This window comes from Gouania willdenowi, chromosome 15 (genome assembly GCF_900634775.1).
Source record: "Gouania willdenowi chromosome 15, fGouWil2.1, whole genome shotgun sequence".
NCBI classification, from domain to species: domain Eukaryota; kingdom Metazoa; phylum Chordata; class Actinopteri; order Blenniiformes; family Gobiesocidae; genus Gouania; species Gouania willdenowi.
The window spans coordinates 14,977,735-15,003,267 of NC_041058.1; the positions used below are offsets into that span (position 1 = coordinate 14,977,735).

At 39.0% G+C, this 25,533-nt stretch overlaps 1 pseudogene; it reads left to right on the forward strand.

The window, feature by feature from the left end:
* Window positions 1-8,834: 8,834 nt before the first annotated feature.
* Window positions 8,835-22,071, forward strand: LOC114476934 (arachidonate 5-lipoxygenase-like; annotated as a pseudogene).
* Window positions 22,072-25,533: the final 3,462 nt, after the last annotated feature.

Genomic DNA, 25,533 nt, shown 5'->3' on the forward strand with positions numbered 1-25,533 from the left:
GATTGATAGTCCATTATTTTGTCTGACCTCTGCACCGCATTGGTTCACAAACATGTCAGCCATTGTAATTTTGATCAACCTCAAATGTTTTTTGGACATTTACATGATTAAAGACAAAAAAAATATGTTAAAATCAACTTATTTTTTATTTGGTTCTTTTTTCTACACATTTTTTTTCAAACATTGGAAAATAACAGAAAACACATCAATTTTACTCTTTAAAAACATACGTACTTTGTTTTACCAAATTATTGACAGTTACTGCGTTTCAAAGTAATTTCACAGAGAAACCCGTGGAATGATATCAGACATGGGAACAGTCAAATATTCAAGTCCAGTCAGTAGTAAACTAATTCAGCTCATAAGCAAGTTACACTATTCCCAGCCATGACAGAAATATAAGTGACAGTGTAATGACAGAGATAAATCAAAGTATTCAGGACTGGGGCTGATCGAGTGACTGGATCTCAGTTATTGTCCTTCAAAAGTATGACGAGAAGAAGAAAAAAAAAATCACTTCAGAAAGACAGACGCTGAAAAAAATGGCTGAGCTCAATGAAGACGTGTCCTTAAATGGCCTCAGTCTCATTCACAACATTTAAACATCCATCAGGCTTAATGACAGGAGCCAGCTCCTATGAGCAGATAATAAAAACAAAAAGGAAAATACCCCAACAGAGCCCTTCCTTCTCCATCTCAATGGATTCAAATCTGACAATGAGGTTGAATTAGGACTCTGGATTTTTCTTTTAAATGTATAAAGTTGCAACCAGCGATTTGAAAGTGGGAAGGTTAGAAAGAAAGTGCAAAATAAAGAGAGGAAGTGCTTTGACTCATTAGTGCCTGGGGGTACAACGGCGTGTAAGCTGCAAAAAAATAATAATTATATTCTGTACTCTTCTATAATGTTACATATAGAGATGTAACGATTAATCGTAAGGCAGTTAAAAATCGATTCATAGGTATCACGGTTGATATCGATTTTCTGAAAATTGAATCGCAGTACTTTTTTTAACCACAAGTGTAGGCGGCGAGCGGAGTCTGCTAATACTTTCTTTCTGGCCGCCTTCTACTCTTAAATATGTTAATAAATGATTCATTACCCCTTTAGCACCGAAATAATATCTGTAATATTACTTGAATATCTGTAAAAGTCACGTTTTTCTATTAGCTCTGTCTGCTAGCATAGCTTCTCTTCTTCACTGCAAGATATCTGCATGCCAACCGACCACTGTGTTACCAGCGCCCTCTGCTGGTCCAAACAAATATGACGTAATTTTTTTTTTAAAAGTCCAATTGTTAAGGCACAAAATACATTTTCAGTTGCACTTTTAAAAAGAAAAAGAACTATTATGCAGTTTTGCATTGTTTATTATAGAACCAGAATTTAAATTAATAGGCTTCATTTTCATTTGTATTATTCCTTTATTTATTTTATTCAAGATTTATTTTTAGTTAAATTGCATTGTTTTGAATAGTTTATCAAGGAATTCTCTTCACAATGAAAAACAAAAGAAAAATAGTACCGTATTTTCTAGTTCATTTTCCCAGAAAAAAAATTTGTCTACTGTCCCATTTTGTAAAATAAATTGTGAGAGAATCGTATCGTGAACCCAGTATCGTGAATCGAATCGTATCGGGAGTTGAGTGAATCGTTACATCCCTAGTTACATATAATAGAAGACTGTTATGTCTTCCAGTAGAAATAAATACAACACAAAATAAAGTGAATAATTTCATATCCAGAGGACTACCCTGGACATCAAAAACCAGTACACAACTGCAGAATAGAACAACAAAAACTAACAAAAGTGGTAATTGCACTTTGTAATCCGTCTCATTGCACTGAGCCTCCTGGGTACCAACATTAAAGACAACTTTGTCCACATCAGGTCGACACAAAACAACTTCCTCAGCTCACAAAAAGACAATAATCCTCAGACCACATACATAAATCAGGTGTGCATTCCTGCACTAACACAAAGCACTGGTTTACTTTATTGCTGCTGCTGAGCAGTCGTCATCAGATGTTTTGGAGCGTCAATCACACACATTGTGTGTGTGTGTGTGTGTGTGTGTTACTGTGCCTACATGCCTTACATAAGCCTGGCATTGCAAACTAACATACAAACAGGCTGCTTCAGGAAACCCACAGTTGTTCATCTCAGGATGCACATTCAGCTCCACGCCAGCAGGTGGCAACCTTGAATCACCTGAATAACTCAGATTTAACCATGGGAGAGACTGATTTTTTGTATTTAATATAAACGGTGACAAAAATCAGTAAACACATGACTTAAATGTGAGCCTAAATGTGAAGAATTTAAAAAAAAAATGTCTAAAACAGCACAAATTTAACTTCTCAAACTAAAATGTAACCATTAGCAACAATGTTAAAATACATTTACATCTGCTTAATGAAGAGATTCAGAATTTAATACCAAATCCAAAAGATCTGACCTGCAAAGTAAATAATAATAGGCTGATTTATGTGTGTTGGGATCAAACGAACCACTGTGAGATTTACTAAGGCAGATCTCATGACTAAGCAAACATATCAACATAAAGCCTGCACATAACACATCACAAGTTCAGTACCGTGTCATTCAGGTTTTAAAAGTGTATTATTATGAAGAAGAAGAAGAAGAAGAAGAAGAAGAAGTAGAAGAAGAAGAAGAAGAAGAAGAAGAAGACATCAATTTTAGATAGCGCTTTTTTGGACACTCAAAGTCACTTTACAGAATTAAGAGATTATTCTTACACTCCACACTTAGTGGTGGTAAACAACTATTGTAGCCACAGCTGCTCTGGGGCAGAAACAAGGCTGCCATAGTGCGCCATCGGCTCCTCCGACTACCACCAGCACTCACTCACACACTACATTCATACGAGACAATGTGGGTGAAGTGTCTTGTCCAAGGACACAATGACAGATACCACTGGGGTTACTGCCACCCCACGTATACATTCTCAAAGCTTCCAGAAAGTTATTATTGGGTAAAAGTCAAGTGGCTGAATTTCCCATGAGCTGCTTCAGAGCCACAAGAGACCGTTTCTGAAACGCCCCCCCCCCCCGAAATGTGAAATTGTATGTATACAAAAAATAAATACATCTCTCTGGTCATCCGCTTCGCTGCTTTTGGCACAAGCAGAGGCCAGAGCGCACACAAGCGTTCTGTTATGTCACCTGTCCGACTTGGGCTTTGTGATAAACACAGCAAACAGCAAATTGTTTTCCTGGGGGCTGCCCCTGCACTCCATGCCTTTCATGGCACTGGTGTGATGTGACATTATGATTACCATGTAACAACATGTAACCATTAGTTAGTAAAGATGTGACCCATTCTTTACTGTAAACTGATCATAAAACTTGTGGCTGCTGCCCAAAAAATAAACAAAAAAAACTTGCAAACTAATAACCAAAGCAATTGCTATTGGTTCCTGTATCTTTTGGAAAAGTGTCAATACCTTAAAGTTTGTCAAATATTATTTTGTAATTTTTAAGTACTTTTATTATTCTTTCTTTTGGGGATCAAACAAGACGAACTCGTGAGGTGGAATTTTAGCTAACACAAATGTTTTTTTCATTTATTACCTTAATAATTCACAATAGAAAAAGCCCAAAACACACTTCCACTACCTTAAATATTCATATTTGAGGTTTATACAGACCACATGCATATGTACAACATGCAGGGTCTTTCAGATTCGACTGAATGAACAGAATAAAGCAGGCGGCCTATTAATGATGAATAATTGTTTGAGTCAACATTCCATGGAAATGCTGTAAAAGCAGAGAGGTCAAACATTAACTTACTGTTAGCACTGGGTGCATTTTATGTTTCCATGTTAACCAACGCAATGTCTGTTACAAGCCAATTCTTGTGATGACTGATCTTTAAAAAAATATCCATTCTTTTTTTTTTTAAATTGTTATTATTTTTGTCTTAAAGCCAGAAGCATTTTTTTTGCTAGACTTCTACACTGACACATTTACCTCAGAAAGACAAAATAGTGCCGAAAGAATCTGTTTCATACATTTAGATGGACAATAAACGTTCCCTGAATTTAATCTCTTCAACAGAAATTAGTTTCAAGTTTTACACATAGGCATCTGTGCTAATGTTTATGATACTGTACTTGTAAAAATACAGACAAGCTGAGGATCATTTGTCTTTACTTCACTAAAAGTGGAACACACTACCTGTCATTATAAATAGACTAGTACAGTGCCCGTCAAAAGTATGTATTCATGTGGGAGCTTAAGTAGAGTTGTCAATTATGGCCAAATGAGTATGCGTTTGAAGGTTAGATGTACAAAGAGGTGTACATATGCTGTAGTGTTATAAAGAGGTATATTTGCGGGTGCAAAGTAAAATAGCGTGTTTTTTACTAATTTTTATATATTTTTTGGTGGATTTTTCTGTAATGTATGTTTTTGGAATCATGTGTATTTTTATATCTTTTTTAGTGTAGTTTTGTGCATTTCTGTTGTCATTTTGTGTATTTTTTGTATAAATATCTAGTCTTGTGTATTTTGAGTCATTTTCATATTTTTACTATCGTTTGGTGTGTTTTCCTGTAATGTATTTTTTTTTAGTCATTTTGTGTACCTTTTGTATAAATAGTTTAGTTTTTTGTATAAATATTGTTTAGTTTTTTTGTATAAATATTGTTTCATTTTTTGTTTCATTTTACTCATTTAGTATATTTTTATTATAAATACTTTATGTGTGGTGAGGGTGTGTTTTGAGATGTGTGTGTGTGCCTGCGTGTGTGTGTGTGCGCGTGTCTGTATGTGTGACTCGCTACCTGTCCTCCTGGTTGCCGTGTGGGACTCTCTCCATCTCCTCCGTGGGTTCTCTCACACACACCCGCACGCATCAGCTGCGCACATCAACCACGCGCATGCACATACTCCGTCACAGGTTGTTGAAACTTGAGAGAAAAAGCTTCCATGCGCGACACCACAGGCAATCCGCAGTTTTCCAGATGAAACTTGTCGGCAAAAGACTCACCAGTGGCTTCAAATGATCTGTTCAGAGAGCTCTAGTGAAATGTTTGACACGCTGATGACCAAACTCCACAGCCATTGTAGCGCCAATCAGAAAAGTTGCTAAAATCAAAAAGTAAAGCTCCATACTACATGAGTGAGTCATTTAATCATTTTAAATAACCATGGAATATTAACTTAAATAACTTTTAGCAGTACAAAAACATTTTTAATATTTGTTTTTAATATTGACTTTCTTTTTTAATCATAAACAAACTGCGACACAGTGACGTCACGAACCGATGAACCACAACTGGAATTACCGCGCTCAATACCGCACACTCAATACCGAGAGGGAGGGTGTGTGGAAGCCGTTGACAAAGTTTCAGGTCAAACAGACACTGCGTCGGGGAGATATTCGCTCCACAAACACACACACCCACAGGACCTCTCAAGGTAAATGGTTGAATGCCTTCTCCAAGTCCACAAAGCCCAAATGGACTGATTGGGAAAACTCCCATGCCCCCTCAAGGACCATACATAGGATGCAGAGCTGGTCTACAGTCTTATGCCCAGGACGAAAACCACCTGAGCGTGGGCTTAGTCTAAACTTTGCTAATGACTGTAAGAATTTACTACATTGAAATTATACTACTTTTGTCATTTGTCCTCGGAGCCAGTAAATTAAAATATCCAGAAAGAAGATAGAGAAAAACCTTACAAATTTTGTGCCACGAAGGCTCGAAATGACGACTGCTCCATATTGGTGGCATCCCTCACCACCAGTGTCCACCAATGGGTTTGAGTATCGCCGCCACGACAATCACCGGCTACCTTTACGGCCACACAGCATCGATCGGCCGCCTCAACAACAGAGGTAAATTCCACTCAGACTCACCGGCGGTGGGAGGGAGAGGCAGGCAGGGTCTTAAGACCCTCCTGTAAACGTATGGGACCCCCCTCATGCCTCACCTTACCTCGAAATGTGAATTTATATGTATACAAAAAATAAATACATGGTCATCCGCTTGGCCACATATCTGGAAGATTGGCTGCTTTTGGCACAAATGGAGGCCAGAGCGCACACACGCCTTTTGTTATGTCACCTGTCCGACCTGGGCTTGGTGATAAACACGGAAAACAAGAAGGTGTTTTTCCCCAGCACAGCAAATTGTTTTCCTGGGGGCAGCCCCTGCGCTCAATGCTTTTCACGGCACGCCTCAGGGTGCAACGGTTGAAAGCTTTCAGGGCCTCGTGCTTTTCCAACATGAAAAACCTGTGTGTGTGTGTCAGTCAGTTTCAGTGGAGCCTTAAAGTTATGCAGCCTGTAACAGTTTATTTTGTTATATTTAACTATATACTGTGCTACATTTGATGCTGCTCACATTTGCACTATTTTTCTTAATCTACAGATGTTCTCTGTGGTGCTTGTGAAAATAATTCACAGTGCTTATGATGTTACAAAAGTCGGACAAGATCTGGAACCTTTTCTATTTAGTTTTGGAGTGATGGTGATCAGCTGCTGTTTGTTTTTGTTTTGTGCTGTCATGTTAATTGGTTAGGGGACATAAAAACTGTGTTGACTGTATGACAAAACCCTTTTGTACAGTATATTAGCCTGGGATCAATAAATCTTATAATCTATTGGTATTATTTGTTGGTGTTTGTTGTGTCAGAATTCACTAGCACCTCCTATAAACAATCCGCCCCCCCGCGTGGACCCCCCACTAATTAATCTCTGGAGCCGCCACTGCTTGGACTCAATATCCTCCACCTCCCCTGACACATGGTCAAAGCTCTCTCGGAGACGGAACTTGAAGCTCCTGCTGATGGGAGACTCTGCCAGACGTTCCCATCAGACCGTCACAATATGACAATATGGGTCTGTCAGATCTGACTGGCATCCTCACCCGCTTTTGGAGCCAACTCACCACCAAGTGGTGATCGGTTAACATCTCTGCCACTCGATCTCTGGACCATCTATGATGACCACAGAAGTCCAATAACGAAGCACCACTCAGGTTCAGATTGCGGGGGCCATTGCTCTCAGTCATGCTGCTTCAGGTCTCACTGTCGTCGCCAATATGAGCGTTGAAATCCCCCAGAAGAAGCACTCTCCAGTACTCCACCAAAGGAGTGGAAAGGTGGATTCTCTGAGCTGTTGTTCGGGCCATAGGCACAAACAACATTTAGGATTCGTCCCCCCACCTGAAGGCAGAGGGAGGCTACCCTCTTGTTTACTGGAGTTAACTCCAACGTACAGGCACTGAGCCATGGGGGCAGTACGATATGCTATACAACAGGTATTTTAATGTCAGTCTGGGTTTTACAAAATTGGACACTAAAAAGTAGTGATGCATGTGGTTTGTTTGTGTGGATGATGGAACACTTTTGATAAAATGAGTTTAAACAATGTTTTTATTTATGTTTAAGGAAAATGTTTGACATATTTTTGTACAAGAAATAAATAACGTTTTGGGTGACAAATAATTGTTTGAATAATCATGATTTCAATTATGACTACATTTATTGTGATTTTAATTTTTTCAATAATCGACCAGCCCTATTGTGCACTGCACACTTGTGCAAGTGCTTCCTTACTGAGTTAAGTGGTTTCAAGTTCATTTTCACTGACATCCAGTTGTTGTTCCAGATTTATTGGGTTCTGGCCATATCCAGTGTTAGAAAGCACATTCCCCGCTGTTGGTGTAGGTTGACCATTTTCCTGTTAATATTTGTTAAAATCTTCCTAGCAAGTGCAATATTTCTGTACATAGATGGCGAAATGCGAGCATATTCTTCTGGTTCCTAGATTTTTCTCTTCTGATAGCTTCATACCATTTAGCCCTTTGTTCTGGCATGTTTTGAGTCTATGGTGAAACAGGTTTTTTCATCCCTGTGACGATTTGTGAGGCCAAACATGATACTAACATTTCACTGACACGAGTAAAACAAAACTTGTATTTCTCGGACAGCACACAGGAAAACAACACTGGAGCCTTTGGAGGTCTTATGGCGGATTCCACAACCTCTCCCAAAGGCACACGGCTGCTCTGCCTCTGGCCCTCATAGCCAGTGTATATATGTGCTTGCACATGCCCAGTCAGTTCCTCAATATGAAAACCATTTACGTAAAAAGGAAGCTCGCTATGCTGCCTTTGGATGTAACCGTGCTTTGCTAAATGCTATACGTACGTTCAGTGCATTAGTGAGTTGATACAACGTGGCCACTGCGACATTCTCTAGGTAAAAGCGGTATAACACTACAGGCAGGATGGCAGCGCTAGAGACGATAAAGAAACTTTCTTTTGAGGAAAAACGACAGCTTTTAAAAGATGAGAGACCAACACCTGAGCTACCAGACCTTCAGCAAAGGAAAGTCAGAAAATTGTAATTTCCACTGTGAATGGTACAAAAGGAAGGATTGACTTTGTGGTTGCGCCTCATTGAGGCTGTTCTGAGTTGTCATTTTCTCCGTGTTTCTGCGTTTCCAACACAAACAACTTGATGCGCTGCCGTGTCATGAGATATATCTGGGTGGGAGAGTATGGAGGCTGCTATTTATTATGAAAATTATATGAAATTGTCATTGGTGTTGACATTTCTGGTCTCAATTTGCAACGCCCCGCCTACCTAACCCTAGTTCTCACAGCACATCCCTGGATCTCAGCCATGTGTGATCACATTTACTTTTCTGTCTTCAGAAAAAGGGAGGAGTGAATATCAGAGAACTCAGTCAAGGAACAGTCTTTGAGCATATATATTTGGTTAGATCTTTTTGGGCTGCATTGTTCTTTTCCAGAAGTGTTTTGTTTTGGAGCTGTTTCAAGCTGTGATCAACATGAATTCTTACACAGTGACTGTCGCCACAGGACATCAGATGTTTTCAGGCACGGATAATTACATCTACATCACGCTAATAGGCACAGAGCAATGCAGCGACAAAGTACTGCTGGACAAGAGTCTTTACAACGACTTTGAGAGCGGGGAGGTGAGTGATGCTCTCTGCAAAGTTTGTGTTGCAACAGGAGAACACGTGACTGCAAGAGTTTGTTTATCTGCTTTTGATAGAAAACACAACTTTTGAAGTCATGATATACAGTATATTTCATATGACAAGATAAAGTCCTGATGAGGAAAATGTATACATGTTGGACGTTATCTTGCATGACTTTGTTGTTAATGTTTAGTGAACTTAGTGAACTATGCCAACAAGTGAAAGCCAGCAGCTGTGAAATTTTCTAAAAAAAAAAAAACTCTTTAAGAAACAGTATTATGGTTGCACATGTGCAAAACCTCACATACATACTGACACATATTATACAAATACTGGCACGGATAATAATGACTTTCAAATACCAGGGGTAGGTACAAGGGTTAGTAACATATAATCCAACTGTTCACACAATATGAAGACAATCAAACCTCATTATCTTTGTATTGTGACCAGACATTTTGTTTGTAAAGACCTTTGAAATGGAGAATGCTTCGACATTGCTTTAGTTCGAGCTCCAGACTGTTCCACAACTTAACACCACACACAGACATAGAAAAACTTCTCCTGGTGGATCCCACCATTGGAACCACAAAGTTCCCAAATCATCTCAATCCATTCGACTGATACTGTATTTATGAGAAAAAATATTTTGAATATAAACAGGTAATAAATAATCAGAAGCTTTGAGTATGAACTGTGCATTAAATCATTTTACAATATCATACATTTTTAATAACTTTGATTTGAGAATGAGAGGATTTGTGTGTTCAAGATACGCAGCCTTGTGTATAATTCCAACAGCAGAAGTTCAATTCTGTAGCAATTTCAATTTGCACTCCATCTATCTCAACCAGTATTTGGGAGATGGGTTTATAATTTACTTTTGTTTTATTTAAGTTTAAGGATAATTTATTACTTTCCATCCGTTATTTAAATGTACTTAGTTATGTGTTCACAGTGCTAATAAGTCTTTCAAAGCTTTTGTGGTTATAGAAAATATTTGTATCGTCAGCAAACAATACACATTTAACCAACTGAGAGACACTAAACACGTCATTATACAAGTTAAATAATGTAGGGCCCAATACTGACCCCTGGAGGACACAACAAGTAATGTCAAGACATCTGAATTGAGATATCAAGAAGAAAACTCCCATTTCTCCATTTGGACACACTGTATTCTGTCGCTCAAACAACTTTTTACCCATTTCCTAGCCACTCCTTGTACAGATTGCCATTGAAATAGGGATTAGAGGTGGTTAAATTCAATCGTTGCCTGAGGTCAAACTAACATAATTGATAATTCCAAGTGGGGCAGGTACTGGCATTTGTGTGTGGATCTGCAAGGTGAAAAATTAGTACCACAAATTTTGCCACAGTTTTTCTTTGTTGTGTTTCTTTGTTTGTTTGTGAATCATTGGGTGTGAGTAAAACATGTTTTGTGTGCTTGTTTTTTTATTTATTTATTTATTAGGAGCATATATTTCTATTGATAAAACAACTGGTTATTTAAAAAAAAATCACAATAAACTAGGCAAGACCTGTATTCGCAAGGCAAATACGTACAAGTTCTTGCGATTTTTCGGCAACAAAATTATAGGCGCGGTGCCTGTATGTATGCATACAGGCACCGCGGGCTTGGCCCCAATAAACACTCCTACAATATATTGCAATATATTTGGCAATTTTCAATTGCCAATCTGAATTTTTAATTGCCAAATACAATAAGAACTCTTACGAACAATTCGTAGGAGTTGTTCTTCTCCTTTGTCCTCTATAGAACTCCTCCTAGGCTATTAATGCAGCACTAATGACACATATGTAATCTCATAGGGGCAATGTCAAGGTTGTGCAGTCCTACGAGAACTAATAAGAACTCACGCAGTTTTCATAGTTCTTACTTCATTTCAGGTGGACTCCTATGAGGTGAAAGTGGGGCAAGACCTGGGTCAGCTTGTGTTGGTAAAGATTGAGAAGCAGAAATACTTGATGCAAGATAGCTGGTACTGCCGGTACATCACAGTCAAAACACCATCCGGAGAGCATGTGGAGTTCCCCTGTTACCGCTGGCTGGTGGATGATAAGAATGTGGTGCTGCGGGATGGAAAAGGTTCTACTCGTCTCATTTGTCTACACAAAGAAAAGCCGTACTGTAGTGTCTACTTTGTTCTGTTTACTCTGTTTTACACACAGACTAATGCTCCAAGTACTCTCCATTTCTCCCTTTAACCTTTGTCTCCTGCAGCACGTCTGCCCCAGGATGATGAGAACATTCTATTCAAGCAGCAGAGACAGAAAGAGCTGGAGATAAGGAGGATGACTTACAGGCAAGACTTTAACACAAACAATCAGTGATAGAAGTAGAGATGCTAACTGATGATTCTGCTGATGTCTGTAGGTGGAAGGAGTGGCAGCCAGGCTTTCCAATGAGCATCGACGCTAACAAAGAAACAGAGCTTCCCTGGGACATACAGTTTACTACTAAAAAGGAATAAGCTTCGTACTGAATTACACCAAGGCGTATGTTTGCTTTGTTATTTATATTATTAAGGAAAGCAATTATTCATCAGTTTGCTACCCCCTCCCCTGTTTCTAAAGGATAGCTTGTTATCTGGCTTTGTCTAGAACTGCAAAGCTTATGCAACCCTGGTCTTAACCCTCCGATTATCCTCAAATATTGACCCCAAGGGTAAACACATCAATCTGACCCCAGGGATATTTGCTTCCAGAAAATGATTTTCAGAAAATTGTTGACCAAGTTTTTTTTGTCAAGTACTGTATTTGTTTAATACAAAAATGATGAAAACTTGACCTGTGCTCTAGCACCACCATCAGGCCAAACTTTTAAATTAGAATTTATTTATCATTAATAGTTTTCTTCTAAATCTTCTCAAATTTACTGACAATATTAATGAACCCTATGGTTGGTGATGATATGACTTTTTCTGCAGCGCTACCATCAGGTCAACTTTCAGTTTTGGAGTTAGTGTAATAATTCATCGAAATCTTTTCTACTTTAAATATTAGTTCTACTTTGGCAGATGTAAGTAGTATGTCACACATACACACACATCCATGCCCATGGTGTGGGAAAGTTCTAATGAGAATATTGTCCTCCCCACCACCACCCACATCATGTATCAACTCAGTAGTACCAACTCTGCACCTGGTGGTGTGGGTATGTAAGGTCACCCATGGGTGGGTCACACAGACAAGTTTTACACAGCTAAAACAGCTTGGGGTTAAACTGACCACAGGGGAAAACCAATGCGTGCTGTATGCGTTCAACACGCTGAATAAAATAGCATCATGATAATTTCATGCTTAATCAAATGTACCCATCACATTAGGAAATGTAATAAATAATAAATAAATACTAAATATTCAGTAAAAAGTCCAATATTAATATTTGAATGATAAACATATAAATGGGGTCAAATTGACCCCAAGGATAATAGGAGGGTTAAACATTAGCAAAATGATGTTTGCATATATTAAGGGGACAGGAACCTAGAGGTGTCACTGTTTTTGTATCACCAGGGAAACATAACAGATACAAGTCCTTCAGTTTGCATTGAGACGATAAGAATGCTGATTTGAAATGCAAATGTTTGTGCTGCACTTTGAAACAGTTAAATGTAACTTAGCATGTTGCTATTTCAAAGAAGGATGAAGTGCTGCGTTCTGTGTTGAATAAAACATTCAATGATTTGCATTTTGGCAAAGATGATGATCATTTAAAATATTGGGTAACACTTTAAGTTTTATACATAAAGGCCGACATTACGCTGTTATTATTATGATATGAAACCTGTCATTAGCATGAGTAAGTTGTCATGAAGGCTGTCCTTAAAGCTGCTATCCTCTACGTTTGTGCATGCGCCTTGTAAAACATAAAGTCGCATAGCTACAAGAACTATACATTCATGGTTATAGTGCCATAACTTTTGACCATAAGTTGGTAGGTAATGGCGCGTGCATGAGCTTTGAATGAAAGATGAATTTCAAGCCAAACACTAAGGCATTTACATTTCTCAGTTTTGCTCCAGAGTAGAAGAATCCAGAAAATGCATATTAAGATTATTGCTATCTTTTTTCTGTAAAAGCATTAAGATTTTTATTTATTAAGCAGGAGTTTATTAAATGACAGCCACTGCTGTACTGAATCAAAGTCATAATGTAGAGTCATTTATGTCAGAAATATCTGGTTTAGAGCAATATATAATTGCATCATCCGCATAAAGATGAATATCTCATTTTGAGCAGCAGAGTGGAATAATAAAGGCCCAAGTGAAAAACCTTGGCGTATGCCTTTATCGATGCCTTTAAAATTCGACCGACTGTACCTGAAGGACACACACTGGCGGCAGTGATGGAGATGAGAGTTCAACCAAAGAAGATATGAATGGAAAGGCCAATTGAATGTAATTTATCCAGGAGCAGGTAGTGATCAACAAACTCAAATGCTTTTGTTAGATCTATGAAGATGACACCAGTACACATATCAAAACTAGAAAAAATATAATTTGTAAATTTCAAAAGAGCAGTGGGAGTTGAAAAGTATTTCCTGAAACCTGACTGGCATTGAGATAGTAAATGGTTATTAGAAAGATAGCAAGATAACTGATCAAAGATCATTTTCTCAAAGTTTTCACGATACTATAGGATAGGTATGTAGTTGTTCATGTTTTGGGTATCTCCTCCTATATGCGATGGAATGACTTTGGTACACTTCCATAACAGAGGCACTTCACAGGTTAAAAAAGGCAGATTAAAGAGCTCAGACAATGGGGAGGATAGGACAGAGCTAGCACAGGGCTGAGCATTTACAGATAACTCCTCTGACTAACCCCACAGATCCTACCACCTAATCCAAAAATACCAACATAGCTCCAATGTGTCATAAATTAGCAAATGACACTTAATGACTGCCTTCATGACACCTTCATGCTAATGACAGAGAAGGCCAGACTTATGTATACTTGAAGTAAAGTGTTACCAAATATTGTTTGTATTTTGTTTGCAGAATAGGAAACCTGCGTTTAAACACGTTCATGAACATGTTCCAGTCCTCCTGGAATGACTTAGCTGATTTTGAGTCCATCTTCCGCACAATCAAAAACTCAAACAATGGTCAGCTTCACAATCTTTTAATATTTCTGTTTAAATTCAGTGCCTTTATTTAAATGATACGTTATCAATGTCATTCAGAGTATGTGATGCAACACTGGGAAGAAGACTCCATGTTTGGGTACCAGTTTTTGAATGGCTGCAATCCTGTTCTGATCGAGAAGTGCTTTAAACTTCCTGACAAACTTCCTGTTACACATGAGATGGTTTCCTCGAGCCTTGACAGGAATTTGACGTTGGAGCAGGAGTTAGAGGTAGACTTTGTCATGTTGTTTCTGTTCATTTATTGTTATGGCTTCACTTTGACAAGGATCAACATTAAAACGTGTTTATTCTTCTGGTTCCAGGCTGGTAACATCTTCATATGTGATTATGAATTGTTAGAAGGCATCAGTGCAAACTCCACAGACCCCAATACACAGCAGTATCTCATTGCTCCCATCTGTCTGCTGTACAAAAACACTCAGAACAAGATTGTGCCCATCGCCATACAGGTGAAGTGTTGTTATACTGTATAAAAGGAGTTTCAGGGATTTTTTCAGACCATGTGAAAACATTGTTTTTGCTTCTTTTATTATTTTATAGCTCAGCCAGACTCGTGGTAAAGACGCTCCCATCTTTCTGCCCTCTGATGCTCACTATGACTGGCTGCTGGCAAAGATCTGGGTGCGTTCATCTGATTTTCAAATCCACCAGACTGTCACACACATGCTCAGGACGCATTGATTTCTGAGATGTTTGCCATCGCCATGTTCAGGCAACTTCCTGCTGTTCATCCTGTCTTTAAGGTACAATCAACATTACATTACATTATTACCCTTTTTTGTTTACAAACTGTGACATAGCGATACTCAAGGAAGAGTTCCACTTATGTTACTCTAACTGGTTTTATGAGGTTATATAGGCTGCTAAAGGTAGTTTCTTCATGTGTAGATTTGTAGTAAAATGGCTGATAGTGAAATCCAAATGCGGCACTGACCAGCATTTTTAAAGTCCTTTGTTTACTGGTTAGTGCAAATTCAAAATCCTTCTACTTTGATGTTCCTGGTCTTCTTAGCAATAACATTACAACATCCAAGGAACTGGATGACATCAAACTAAGCACTAAAACTACAGATTAAAATGCTATCTCTGCATAGACTCTCTATGGGAACAGAGATACAAAAGTAATCATGACGTGGTATGTGAACGCATGGTATGGGAATGCTGATTGGCTGAAATCTACAAAATGACGACGCTCACATAAAAGGGAACATTATGTGTTTGAAGGCTAAAAGTTGGATATAGATCAGTATTTCTTAAATGGGGTATGCAATGCACAACAGGGGGCAGTAGCCCCGGGGGCGGGGCAAATGACCGGGCCCTTTAAACCCAAATATAAAGCTCATAATACATCATTTTACAACATACACATGGCCCCCACCGCGCGGCTTACAAACTTTGACAACCCAGATGGTCACTAACAATTCAAAGCATCTCAGCACCACGGATAGCGAGCGCTTTATTTTGACACCCACTTTAACCATTTCAACTCAGAGCCTGTATCAGTAGCTATAATGTTTAGTAAAATTGGCACAGCGGTCCACATGTTCACAAACACTATTTCAGTATGAAGTACTATAGGCCTAATCACCACTATTTGAAGGGCATACGATGAACATTGCGCTCTGTGAACTTGTCACGATGCTCTGTATGTCTGTTTCCTTTGCTCTCTCATTCTCTATGGACATCATGGCAAGTCCACTCAGTCTCTCCTGTCCCACTGTGCTCCTCAACTGGTTTTTAAGTTTTAACTTGGGAGAATGAGCGGGACACTGACTGACGTGCGCGCGCATACTCTGTGCAGAAACCATGTTGTTTACATATGTGACACTTGAAAAATTGAAACATGGCAACGAATGAACCACTGTTAAGGGTCGTAAATAGTTCGTAGTATGTAGAAAGCTCGTCACCCGAGGATGCAGCTGCTTATTTAAGGAAATTCACTTTTAGTACAGGTGAACGATTGTGGGACCCATGCAGCATTCCTGAAACAAGTGGTCATCTGATGTGGCTCCTGGCCCAATGTTCAATAACCAGATATTTATACATATCTGATAGAAAACCTAAACCTAAAAGCATTAATTCTGTTTAACTGTTATGAACGGCAGATAGGCGAGCTGCTGTACTCCTGTTACCGAGGGTTTCCGTGTATTTCCGCGTATTCTGATCAGTTTCAACGGATGAGTTTCCATCTCTACATTAAGTCTCATCCTCACTGTCCAACGTCTGCATATCAGTCCATTTACAGCTTTTTATGGTCACATCTTACTGGATCCAGACTGAGATAACGCTCGGTCCGCTCCCGTGCACCATCACCTTAGCAGTCCTCTGGTTGTTTTGCACCAAGCCTGTGCACCAAGCACATCATTTAGTATGCATACGTCACACAAAATGGGTCTATATAACCCCTTTATAAATCTGCACGATGGGTGACTGTTTCATACTCTGGCCGCCTCTGGGCACAAGTCATGGAGGGCCCGCCTTCTCCAGCCCCCATGAACGTTGGTAGAGGCCCGTCTCCCTTAAGTCCTACCTCCTATCCGGGGGCGTGCAGGCCCCGGATAGGATTTATAATGTGGATTTATAATGTTCACTTTTTAGTTGGAAATGATGAAACTGATCTTTTGATTAGAACATGAACTGAAAATAGGCAGGAGATGACCAGAATCAATAAAAATTATAGAAACAAATCTATTCAGGAGGAACTAAATACTGTTTCATTCCACTTATTTAGAATGGGATTATTTAATATGTGTGTTATCACCAAATTTATTCCATTATTATGCTCTATAGTTGTTTTTCATAGTATTCTGAGCAAAATGTTGTCTAACAAAGGGGGTACTTGGGCCAAAAAAGTTTGAGAATCACTGATGTACATCACTGAAAAAGATTTCTGACACAAAATATCAACAAAGTTCAGCTTTAGACCCATCGTCTTAAGTGCATTCATGTGATGAGTTGCATATTGCTTCAAGAGGCAGCAAAAGTAATATTGATGCTATAAAACACACTGTAAAAATATTTATTTAATCGAAGAGAAAAAGGCCATTACAGAGACAGTAAATGTAAAGGTTGTTTTTAGAGATATTAACCACACACACTGACCAAATATAACAGCTGATCAGCTAACTTAACATGTAGCTAACAACCTACAAGGAGTGAGGCAACATAAATGGCGTCGCTAATGTTGTTGAAGTGAAGAGTTGTGGTATTGTCAGTGGGGCCCTGTGACCACTTTGAGTCCCCATTTAATCCTAACTTCCTACCTAATCTGGGTAATGACAACGATGGCCATGTCTGACAATTGTCAAGATGACTATTGTTGTAATTAGCTCTATATAAATAAAGTTTATTCATTTATTATTGCGTGCCACATTTTCGTCCCCAAATAAAAAAATTGTATTTTAATTCAATGATTGTTCCTCCAATTCCCAGCTACTCATCCCACATGTTCGTTTCACCATCGCCATCAACACCAAAGCTAGAGAGGAACTCATCTGTGAGGGTGGACTCTTTGATAAGGTGAGATCACATCCATCCAAACAGAAAACTCTGCCCAGGAAAAAGAAAACTAAAGAAAGCTTGTGCAACATGCATTTACTTTTATGGAAGTTTTCATTTTTTTTCTCATCCAGGCCAATGCAATAGGTGGGGGAGGTCATGTGCAGATAATTCAGAAAGTCATGAAGACCCTGACCTTCAGGTCGTTGTGCTTCCCTGACATGATCAGGATGCGCGGCATGGACAACAATGAAGAAATGCCCAAATACTTCTACAGGGATGATGGATACAGGGTGTGGGAGGCCACCAAAAGGTGTGGACCAAGTTATTTGGTACTTTAACAAACATGTAAATCTGTCTGAGAGAGATTTGAAAGCATGTTCTCCTTTATGTTTGCAAGAATATTTAAAGTCATAGGATTTCTTCATTTTCCCCTCCATTGTTCTTCTGTTTTCTTTCTGCAGCTTCGTGTCTGATGTGATGTGTATATACTACAGCAATGATGAGAGGGTGCAGGGAGATGGAGAGATTCAGGCTTTTGTCAAGGATGTGAGCGACTTTGGTATGCAGGACTCTGATTCCTGCGGTAGGTGCACAAAACAGTCTTTTGGAAATTCCTTATGTTGATGGCTCTACCTGAACTAGTAGCTTGGTTTTTTTTTTCTTCTTAATTAAAGTAAAACACACAAAAAAAGTTGTTTCAGTTTCATTCAGAAGAATAAAAAATGCAGTCATTTAATTTTGCTTTCCAGTTATGTTCTGCAAGACGAGCAATAGTGCTGCAGAACAAACTACCCGACAGTGTTTCTAGAAAAAATTTAATGGGGTGGCAAGAGGGGGGCATGAATTTTTTTAGAGGTGGCAACATATGGCAGACGTACATAAAGCATACTGAATTGTAGTGCTGGGCATCGCCAGGTACCTCGCGATGCTATATATTGCAATATCTTTTGCCCGCGATAAGGATAGTATTGCAATAATTCAATTCAACTTTATTTGTATTGCGCAATTTACAACAAAGTCATCTCAATGTGCTTATCAAAATATAAAATTCATAATAAGAAAGAGAAAACCCAACAAGATTCACATGAACAAGCATAGCGACAGTGGAAAGAAACGACTCCCTTTAACAGGAAGAAATCTCCAGCAGAACCAGGTTCAGAGGTGGAAGCCATCTGCTTTGACTGGTTGGGGTTAGTGGACAGGAGGACCCACAGAACAGGATAGAGAGCTAGAACATCAGAGTGTCTCAGACTAGTTGAGCCATGAACCACAGATCAGGAACTGCCATCATCAGCTTCACGACACCTGAAACAGAGCAGAGAGAGAAGGACGAGGAGAAGACACTGACTGCAGAAAAACATGATACACTTTTATCAAGTCAACCTGCCTTGACCTTGGGCCTCACCCCAGTGACCTAGTCAACACTTATTATAAAGGTGGCGAATCTCTTCCCGTTTATTGGTAAGCTAACAGCGACTCCAATGTCTGTAAATGCGACCGTTTACAGATAATAATTATATTGCAGGAAAATTAATCCACGATACATCACGACAACTGTTTTCGACTGCACTGAATCCATTTCACAAGAATTACAAAACGTTGTCAATCAATTTCACATGAATTACAGCCAAGTGTATACTGCACAGTGGCTCTTCTAAACACACACTGACCACAACTAGTCACATGTCCTTGTGTTATGTTTAAGTCTTTAAGAGAAGACTGATACAAAATATTGCTTCACGAAAATATTGGTAATGTTTGTGCAAATTAACTTTAAATCATTAAAACAAAATGAATGCAGAAAATACTCATTTCAGTGCTAGTATTATCAACTTCTCTGTAAACATGGACACATCAGTGATGCTTAACAAGCAGAATGATTATATCCTCTTCATTTCTGTAAGATTCACAAAGTAGCTTCACCATGTTTTCTTTGACAGATGTTGATTTATAGATGCACAGAAGTGAATGGACATGAACCTCCTAGCCAGGGGCGGATCTACCGGGGTGGCATAGGGTGGCAGATGCCACCCCACAACAAAGCCTTGCCCCCTGCTGCCACCCTAATTTGTACACATGGGCACAGACTATGCGGCAGCGGTCCGCCGACCGGTAATGCCCCGCTGTTGCTTCATGACTGCGGAGCCAACGTTCTAAAACACCAACGAAGAATACGCGGAAGTATCGCGAGAGCTGCACGGAAGTGCGTTGTTTACATTGACGCAAGAGAGGAAAGAGGCAAAAACATAGCCGCCAACACTTACACATTTGCCGTGAGCAGCGGGCACACATTTGTATCAGTAACAGTCGTTCCAAAACGGAGTAACGGCCCCGGACTCTCCCTCCCCTCCCTCCCTATGTATTTGACTGTTGGAATCAAACCCACGTTAGCGGTGAGTGCGGTGCCTTAGACCACTAGACTTCCTTTATTTTAGCCCTTTTTTAGTCCCGAGAGCTTTGGCTACGTTAAAGTACCTTCAGACACTTTCTAATTAACAACATGCCAGTGATACTTTTTCCCCATCTACTTACAGTTTGTTACAGTGAAAACAACTGATTTAAAGCCACATTTTTGTAATATTAAAAACATATTGTGTGACTGGCATGTTATTATTTTAACATTGACATGTTAATGATGCCACACTGTAACATAACTAAGTATAAAAACTTATTTTAAGGGGCATATGATGAATTTGTGTAAAACAAAAACAGCCACACCGTTTATTTGTTTTGATTTTAAAACTGAATAACCAAAGAACGAAGGGTACACGGATTATGATGCTACATATATGTTTTGATACAATTACTTTCTTATTTATATTAATATCTCTATAATCAGACATTTGTTATTCAGTAGTCCTGTTTCTTCACACGAAAAGACATTGTTGTGTGGCGTTTGTATAAATCATCCCATTTACGAGCATGGACCGGCTAAACCCCTTCTTCAATTCCATTCTTATCATCTTAAAATCAGCATCACTACTATAGCGCTGCGCTTTCATTATTATTTCATTTCCTGATATATAGTTAATCATTTTTACCCAGAGCTACCAACTTTAATAAAACCTTGGCGTGAGATTCAGTGGGATTGACCACATTATTGTCATTTAGGACTACACATAAAAATGTTCTGGTCAACTGATTTGGTGAATACTAATCTGATCTCCTGTAGTGCTGCAGTAATCATTTAGCTACTCACGTAAAGTACTGATCTAGTAGCATTTTAGACATTTACAAAGCATCCAATGCCTTTACACGCTTTAACAACATAGTAAGGTGACCAGATTTCTGAAAAAAATTATGGGACATTTCCCGCTTGGAGATTAAAATGAAATAAATAAAGTCTCCCTTGGGAAATTTTGATATTTTAAAAGCTATTTGCTCCAATCTAGAACAGTGTAGGCCTACCTGTACTTCTAGGGGTACTTAAACACCTTGCAGGAAGACCTTGAAAATATTTATGAATCCCAGACAGTGCTCACCAAATATGTATGCAAATAAATTCACTAATTGACATTATTATGCACACCCTAAATGAGTTCTTTCCTTACTTTCACCAGTAAATATTAAGTTTCATGAGCCTAAATATGATTCATAATTTGCCATAAAAAGTTATGAAATGCTAGAAGGCTGCTCAACTACAGTATAAGAGATCTAAATGAAACTTTACTATTCTTTAAAGTTTCACAAGCACTTAATTTAATTATGTTTCAGGGGATGTATTCCTAAAGATTCTAAGTGCAAAGAGTGTGCTCCTAGTGGCCAGATTCTAAGAACATTCTGAGAATCATGATGTTTCTTAGAACTTCCCCTAAAAGTGAAGAGTAGATCTAGTAAACTACCTAACTAGTAAAGTTAAAAGGTAATTCCTAAATAATTTTAGCTCTTAAGAGAGCTCCTAAGGAGAGATCTGTTAAGAGCAGGGAAGAGGACTTTTTAAGCGGCCGCATAGTTCAATGCCCGTGTGTATAAATTAGGGTGGCAGCAGGGTGGCAAGGCTTTGTTGTCGGATGGCATTTGCCACCCTGGTAGAGCGCCCTGAGTGTTTCAGAAAACAATGTTATGAATCCCATTAAATTTGGTGTTGTGCTTCAGTGTTGAATGCGTCGTGGTTCGGTAGCACAAACCGGAAGGCCAACAGGACTGAGAGTGTCTATTTGAGCTTCTTAATATATTGTAACTTAATCATTATTGGAAAAAAAACTAGAGTGAAAAAGATGAAGAATGTGGAGGGAACTATCAAAATAAAAATAAATAAACAACACTGGTCTCTTCTTTTCAAGGATTTCCTAAGTGTCTGAACTCTCGTGAGGAGCTGATCGAGTACCTGACTGTCATCGTGTTCACAGCTTCAGCACAACACGCAGCCATCAACTTTGGACAGGTAAGGAAAAGGGTGGTCTAGTAGAAATCTTGTCAAAAAAGGTTTTTAGGCCATCATATTCTGTATGACACGGCCTTTATAACCAGGGCCGGACTAGGAAGGATTAGGCATGAGCTAGGATAGCATTAGCTGCTAATCACACCGGCTTTTTTCACTGGTGGTTTATGTTTATGAGAGAAAAAGGAACGCAGCTCCTCGCTTCAGCAGGCAGTGAAACTCACCGACTTGGATGTGTCGCTGGTGGGCGGGGCTTCGCTTTAGACGTGCGTATGATGCGAATGGGGACAACAGCTGAAACGTGCACTGCACAATACACATGGGAAAAGGACTGAAACCAAAAGAGCTACTGGTGAGCTCATAAGGACGGGACTGTTAAAATGTGATCTCATCATTGTATAATATTTTGCTCAATTCTTTTGCTGAGTTAATTAAGTTGTTTATATGAGAAGAGGAAAATAGTTTGAAAATTGCTTAAAACTTTGTTCATGTACTGTATTTAAGGGCTAAAATAAGTTTAAATTTTTTAATTTTCAGAAAATTTCTGGGAGTGTCTCGAAAAGCATGTCTGTAATACGGGAGCTACGTACCCAACAGTGAGACCTCAAACATAACATTATGAAGGAGAACTTTAGGTTATTCACATAACCCTGGTTCTCTGAGTAATTTTAGTGAGATATCTCGCCAGACAATCCTTCTTGCTTGAGCAAGAGAAGAAGAGGTGCTTATTTTGAATGACGTAGTGCCTTCCGCCTCCACTACTTGTGGGACTACCTGTGGCAGACGGACATGTTTCATCAGCAAATTAGGATTGGCGTAATGAGATCGTTGCTTCTGAGGTCTGCAGGAGAGCGTGCATCCCATAGTGAGACATCTGACTCATATTACTCAGAGAACCGGGGTTACATAAATAACGCGAAATAAACTAATGTAGGAGTTTGTTTTATTAAGATCCCCATTAGCTGTAGTAACACTCATAGCTTTAGGAGGATACGAACAATATAATACAAAACTTACTCAGCAGTGGAGTAGCATGACTGGTCCGGTATGCTTTCACTTCGATAGTGTAATGTCCCCTTCGTTGTTGAATATATACCTCCAAAGCATATTGTAGCCCCTTTTGCCTGGATCTGGAGGATATCGCACAGGTATTGCTCCAAAAAGAGTCACTAACACGTACCAGGAGACTTCTCCCAGCCATTACAGACAAGACGAACTTAGGAACATGAGGGTAAAAGTAAATAAGGGGGGTGGAGGTTTTGCAAAAGGTCAATCACGTCTTAAATTCTTCATGTTCGATTACGATGACCGGCATTTTTTCGAATTTCAATTCAAATTAAGTCAACTACAATTATGTTCTTAATTACTAAAGTTCAAATTCAATTAATCATCACTATGGAGTCTGAAATAAATAACCCAATAGAACATACAGTCCCGGCAAAAGTATTGGAATGGCAAGCTCAATTCCATTGTTTTTGTTGAAGACATTTGGGTTTCAGATCAAAACATGAATATGAGACAAAGTTCAGAATTCCAGCTTTTATTTTATGGTATTTATATCTAGATGTGTTAAACAACTCAGGACAGAGCACCTTTTGTCTGAACCCACCCGAGATTTTCTAATTTTTAAATGATAAAATGATCCTCAAGATTCACTGACAGGTAGTGGGAAAAGTAGATATGAAACCGAATTGTAACATTGTTCCACAGGTTTGCCTTTAAATTGTAAATGAGTTTTTATAGAATTTTCAAGCCAATTACAATTAAAAAGTCAATTATCTGACCTTAATTACAACTCAGATAAGATTACAACAGATTTTCCCAATTACAATTACGTCATAATTGTCATTAAAGGGGACATATCGTGCTAAATCCACTTTTTTAGCCCTTAAATGCATTTTGTTGTATATTAGAGTGCTTAGAAGTACAGAAAAAAATCAAATTAGTCTCTTCAGGTGCTCCGTAGATATCTTTATATTCTGTTTTGCTCTATTTTTCAATCGGTTTCGATTTTTCTATTCTCTATTGCGTTTTTGAGCTATTACATCACAGTATTTGCAGCAGAACTGCCAAATTAGTACATCAACTCCAGGTTCAACACTTCGAGCAATCCACCATTTTTATTTCTCGCTTTTATTTGTAGTCCAAGCTCAAGGATGCCGAAGTCACGAGAGGATAAGTCAAACTGTTCGGTTGTTGGATGTAGTAACCCACACGCTTCATTACACCGTCTCCCAGCATCAGAACCTTTTCAAAGTGCCTGGTTGAGTTTTATTTTTCACGAAAATGTACCCACATCTGTGGGTAAGGTCATTTTTGTGTGCGCGAAGTACTTCAAGGTTGACTGCTTCTGCAACCTCCGCCAGTATAAAGAAGGATTTGCCGAAATACTTCGTCTGATTGAGGGTTCAATTCCTTCTATCTTTGGAGACGACGAACAGAGCACTTCGGTAAGCTGTAAATAACGCTAAAAAGTGTGATAAGACGTCCCTGTCATTGTTTTGTTAGCATTAGCAGTTGCACCGTCTTCAGACTTCATATGTTAGCGCTGTGTGTTCGTTTTAGATCCTTGATGATATGGCCTACATGATTTACTTTAAGTCTAAAGTTTTCATTAGTCATTTCATTTTGCCGTTTTTGTCTCAGAAAAGATTGTATTAAAATACATTTCGTGATGTTAGCTTGGTGCTAGCGTTAGCTCGGTGCTTGTGTTAGCTCACTTGTTAGGGTTCTGCAGGTTCATCATCTTCATCTCGCTCCGCCGGGTCCGACTCTGGTTGGAACATGTAAGGCTGGATGGACAAGTCTTCTGTCGTTGACATTTTGTAAATAGCGTGTGAATAAAAAGTTTATGCGCCGCTACATAGTCATATCTCTTCTATAAAACTACAAAAATGGCCGAGCAGGATGGAGTTGAACCGAGTGTCACCTGAAGAGGGGGCGGGGTATGGAGTGTCTCATTTGCATTTAAAGAGACCGCACCAAAACGAGTTGCTCTCAGAAGCACATCAGAAAAGGGGTAGAAAAGGGGCCTGTGGAGCTATAATAATGAGGAATTCAGACCCAAGCATTGCAGTTCCGCTTTATATAGACCACAACTGTATGATTCATATGTAAAAAGAAATGATTTAAAACCATGATATGTCCCCTTTAATGTACAATTACACGATTACAATCATAATTGACCCAAACACTGCTTTAGTGGAATGTGTTGGTCATCTTTGCAAGACGTAATGTATTACATCTTGCAAATGACGCCAACTAGTAGCACTGGTGTCATTGTGAACCTGAAGCTGGTCCATGTGCTTTAGATGTGAGACCAGTAGTTTAATCACGGTTTGATCACCAATCAGTTACCATGTGATCAATAAGAATGTAACCTTGTTAGCTTTGCATGGAAGTTCATCTTCAAACACGTTTTGTCAGTCATCGCAGAATCCTCTTGCCTTGAGCTTGGATTAATGTACTTTTAGGCTGCACGGTACA